Source organism: Neophocaena asiaeorientalis, unplaced genomic scaffold (assembly GCF_003031525.2).
Source record: "Neophocaena asiaeorientalis asiaeorientalis breed wild unplaced genomic scaffold, Neophocaena_asiaeorientalis_V1.1 scaffold714, whole genome shotgun sequence".
Lineage (NCBI taxonomy): Eukaryota > Metazoa > Chordata > Mammalia > Artiodactyla > Phocoenidae > Neophocaena > Neophocaena asiaeorientalis.
Window position 1 is genome coordinate 1,171,542 of NW_020175660.1, and position 4,954 is coordinate 1,176,495.

A 4,954-nucleotide genomic window follows, 5' to 3' on the forward strand; every position below is an offset into this window, starting at 1 on the left:
CCGCGGCCGACTGGGCCCTGCCGCCCCGGGCCTGGCCCTGCCGGAGACCCGGGCCCCCTAGCTGCCCCCCGCGACGTCCCCGCCTCTGGGCCCCTCTTTGTTCCCCACCCCCGGGTTTCAGGCCGAGCTTGGGGAGGCTGTGTGGGCGAAAGCCGCCACCAAGGACGATTCTTGAATCCTTAAATGGGAAAGGCGCTCACCTCCCTGCGCGGGAGCTGCGAGGGTGATATTCGCGATTTGTCCATTATGTTTCTGCAAAAAAAAAAAAAAGAAAACGAATGTCTGTTTCGTGGGGCGGTAGAGCCAGGAGGAACTGCCAGCCCTCCCGCAAAACTTGCCCGCGGGAAGGTGCCAGGTTTCTCGGAGGTTCACCTGTTGTCCTGCGCTGCCTCCGCTGCCATGTCTGTTGTGATTCTGCACTTCAGTTTCTGAAAACTTTGTGCTGGATTGAATGTAACCCTTTTTTTCTCTTTCCAGACTCCTAGTGGAAAGGTTTGGCAAGGAAAAAAAAAAAAAAAAAAGCTTGCGTCAGGGAAGAAACATAATGTGCTGTGTGCTAGGATCTGGCGTTTTGTGACTTGTGCTCTTTCAGGCTCTCGGATGTTTTAATTTGGTCAAAGTGCTGCAGGTTTTGTCTTTCAGACGGTTAGCAAACTGTTCTGAGTACATAGTACGAACTTGGCACGTTCACCTGTGTTACGTCATTTAATCCCTGTGATAATCCTGGTTAGTATATTCCTCATTTTTTAGAAGAGGAAACCGAGACGCTAAGAGGTTGTATAACTTGTCTAAATGAGCTGGGATTTGAACCCAAGATTTTCTCTATTATTCAGGATCTGTTAAAGTGAGGCATGCGAAGAGTTAAACAACAACAACTACAAAAAGCCTTTCTCTGCAGACACTCTGACGTTTAGGAGTGCTTTTCAGTAAACTCATACTTGAAATGATCGCTCATTGTTGCTTGAGTTGAAAACAACTCCTTTATTGTATTTATTTCAAAAGAGGAGTTCAAGTCTGAATTAAAGTAGAATGTATCAATGCTTATAACTTTTAAGTTGTTGAAATAGAAAGTTTCTGAACTAGAATTTTATTTAAATATTTAAAATTAAAGCTAAAATACGGGCAGTTCTGAGCTAGAAATGGGTTGCAGTTTACAAAAGGCCAGTTGAAATTTAGAATGACCTCTTAAAAAAATCAGTGTTATTTCAAACTTTTTCTGCTTTCTTCACTTCACGTCCGTTCCTGAAAACATTGAGGCATCCAATGGGAGCTCCTTCCAGAATTTACTGGATTCCTTTTATCATCTTCTTTCCTTCCATCTTAGTGGAAGAATATTTTTTGTCCTTCTTCCTGGTTAACACCTTATTTCATTTTTCTCTTCTTTCCTACTTAATGGAGTATAAGTTACTCTTTTGTCTTAGAGTTCTTACAAGTACGAATGTGCTTAAGATTTCTTCAATTTACAAAAACCTTCCCTTGTGTCTGCTACTCCCTCAACCTGTCTTATTGCTGCCTTTCCTTTTCAAATCATATTAACAATAAAAATAAATTAGGTCCTTATAAAAATGATACATGTTCGTTAAGAAAAATAGAGCAAAATGAAGTAAAATTACAATTCACTCCTTCATAATCCCAACTCTAGACATTGCCAAGAGCAGTTTACTTTTCCTGCCTTTACTTCCTGGCAATCCATTCACTTCTTAACCCCTTATTATCTGGATTTCACCTTCACAAAGGTCACCTGTAACCTAATAAACACTTTTAAAGCCCCCTTTCCAAGTCAGCTTGAGCTTTTTGTAGCATTTAACATCGACCCATCATTCTTGAAATACTTTTCCTTGTCCATCATTCACCTGTCCATTTCATTCAACGAATACTTACTGTATTCTAACGTAACACACGAGTCAGTAGGAGGCAACAACAGATACGGCGCCTTGCCTTCGTGGAGCTTAAAGTCTACTGAGGGAGACGTATATTGAAGAATGAATTCTATAATTAAATATAATTGTATCGATAAAGTACAGAGTATTTATAAGAGCTTAAAATGGGGGCCTGACCTGGTGCTGGTGTATGTTGGAAGAATCTCAGAAGGCCTTCTTAAAAATGTTACATTGGAACCCTGTGACAGTTCTGAAGGATGAGTATGAATTAACTAGATGAAAACAGGGCTTCTGTGACATTATACTGACCTCGTTACTCTTTGCCCTTTTTCACTTTCTGTTCTTCCTTCTTCCTCATTAGTGTAAGTGTTCTCCAAGTTTCACTTTTCAGATCATTTTTCATACATCTCTGGTCCTTTGACATTGTTTCAGACCCTTCTGTCTGAATAATTCTCAAATCTCTATTCTTTATTTCCCTTCTGCCCTTGAATTCTGGTTTTTCAAATTGTTTTATGCGTACCTCTACCTGATTTTTCAGGTTCAAAGTGAACTCGTCCTTCTTACCAAACTTGTTTCCCTGGTGTTCCTTATTTTTGTTGATGTTATCCCAAACCTAGTCCTTTCCCCATCCCATCACGTGTTGTCTGTAGCCAACATCTATTGGTTCTGCTTTCATGGTATTGTCACTCTTCTATCTGTTCATGCCAGCTCTGGTACAGTTCTTAATACATGTTGGTAACAAGGTTATAATAGATTACAAAATGAGTTGGGCCGCTTTCCTTCTTTTTTTCTCTTTTCAGGAACAGTTTAGACTGGGATTATCTTTTTTTTTTTTTTTTTTTTTTGCAGTACGCGGGCCTCTCACTGTTGTGGCCTCTCCCATTGCAGAGCACAGGCTCTGGACGCACAGGCTTAGCGGCCATGACTCACGGGCCCAGCCGCTCCGCGGCACGTGGGATCTTCCCTGACCAGGGCACGAACCCGCGTCCCCTGCATCGGCAGGCGGACTCTCAACCACTGCACCACCAGGGAAGCCCCTGGGATTATCTTTTACTTGAGAGTTTGGCAGAACTCACCTGTAAGAGCATTCAGGCTTATATATATTTTTTTTTCCTGGAGAGGAATTTGAGTACCATTTCAGTTTATTTAATAGCTGTTGATCTGTGTAGGTTTTCTATTTCTTGTGTGAATTTTAGTGTTTAATATTTTTTCCAGAAATTTATTTATTGAGTTTTCAAGTCTAATGTTATTTGGTTTTCACGTAATTCTTTAAATTTCTTTGACTCGATATACTTGTATACAATATTATGTCCTGTGTATATATTTGTATATTTGATAATTTTCCCTCTTCAATCTTTTTTTTTTTTTTTTTTCCTGCTAGCTGAATCAGGTTCTCATCCCACCTGGCCTAATGTTATGATCTTCTTGCCTTTACTTCCACCTTTATCCAGGTTAACTTATGCATTTCTGCCTAAATTAATCTTGAATCCCATTCTTGTCACTTCCCCACTTAGAAGTTTCCAGTGTCTTCTATTAAATGAAATTCTTTCCTTGGGATTTGCCTCAGATTTGCCAGATTCTTATCTTCCACTATTTTTGCTTCCTGCACAAGTTCTTTCCACCCTTCTTCTGCTGTTGCTTATAACTCTCTCTCTACTGGGACCGCATAAATAGTTAATTGTCGTATGTACAAGTCCTGCCTCCGTCAAGCTCCATTTCAAATTCCATCTCTTTTTGAAGTCTTCCCCATTTTCTAATTCTGGATGGAACCCCTTCTGAAGAAAGGGATTTTCTTTTTTTAAAAAAGAATAAATAAATTGATATATTTATTTATTTATTTTTGGCTGCATCGGGTCTTCATTGCTGCACATGGGCTTCTCGTTGCAGTGGCTTCTCTTGTTGCGGAACGCAGGCTCTAGGCACTCAGGCTTCAGTAGTTGTGGTGCGCGGGCTCTAGAGCGCAGGCTCAGTAGTTGTGGTGCATGGGCTTAGTTGCTCCGCAGCATGTGGGATCTTCCCGGACCAGGGATTGAACTCGTGTCCCCTGCATTGGCAGGATTCTTTTTCTTAACATCTTTATTGGAGTATAATTGCTTTACAATGGTGTGTTAGTTTCTGCTTTATAGCAAAGTGAATCAGCTGGCAGGCAGATTCTTAACTGCTGCGCCACCAGGGAAGTCCTTATAGCCAACTTTTAATAAATTTTATTGAAGTATAGTTGATTTACGATGTTGTATTAATTTCTGCTGGATAGCAAAGTTGATTCAGGATATTGAATATAGTTCCCTGTGCTATACACTAGGACCTTGTTGTTTATCCATCCTATATATAATAGTTTGCATCTGCTAATCCCAAACTCCCAATACTTCCCTCCCTCATTGTCCTACCCTTTGGCAACAAGAAGTCTGTTCTCTATGTCTGTGAGTCTGTTTCTGTTTTGTAGATAAGTTCATCTGTGTCATACTTTAGATTCCACATATAAATGATATTTGATATGATATCAAATATCTTTGATATTTATCTCCTGTGTCTTCTTTACTTCGCTTAGTATGATAATTTCTAGGTCCGTCCATGTTGCTGCAAGTGGCATTATTTCGTTCATTTTTATGGCTGAGTAATATTCCATTGTATATATGTACCACATCTGATCCATTCATCTGTAGATGGATGTTTAGGTTGTTTCCATGTCTTGGCTATTGTAAATAGTGCTGTATAGCCAATATTTTAAAGGCTGTCAGTTCTAAAAAAATACTGATAGGGGCTTTCCTGGTGGCGCAGTGGTTGAGAGTCTGCCTGCCAATGCAGGGGACATGGGTTTGAGCCCTGGTCTGGGAAGATCCCACGTGCCACGGAGCAGCAAAGCCCGTGAGCCACAACTACTGAGCCTGTGCGTCTGGAGCCTGTGCTCCGCAACAAGAGAGGCCGTGACAGTGAGAGGCCTGCGCACCGCGATGAAGAGTGGCCCCCGCTCGCTGCAACTAGAGAAAGCCCGCGCACAGAAATGAAGACCCAACACAGCCAAAAATAAATAAATAAATAAAAATATTGATAGAAACAAAATGACATGCTCAAAG

The 4,954-nt window shown here is 41.0% G+C and overlaps 1 long non-coding RNA gene across 2 annotated transcripts in view; it reads right to left on the reverse strand.

The window, feature by feature from the left end:
* The window catches only part of LOC112390478 (uncharacterized), a 1,511-nt gene extending 1,068 nt beyond the window's left edge, over nucleotides 1-443 (reverse strand). Inside the window, exons 1-2 of one of the 2 annotated variants that reach the window (XR_003001281.1) lie at nucleotides 373-443; nucleotides 201-252 (exon numbers count right to left, since the gene is read on the reverse strand). This is a non-coding gene — a long non-coding RNA (uncharacterized LOC112390478). Of the gene's footprint in view, nucleotides 1-140; nucleotides 253-372 lie in introns of those variants that run through there. The other variant, XR_003001280.1, reaches the window with a different exon arrangement.
* Between the last annotated feature and the right edge of the window lie 4,511 nt (nucleotides 444-4,954).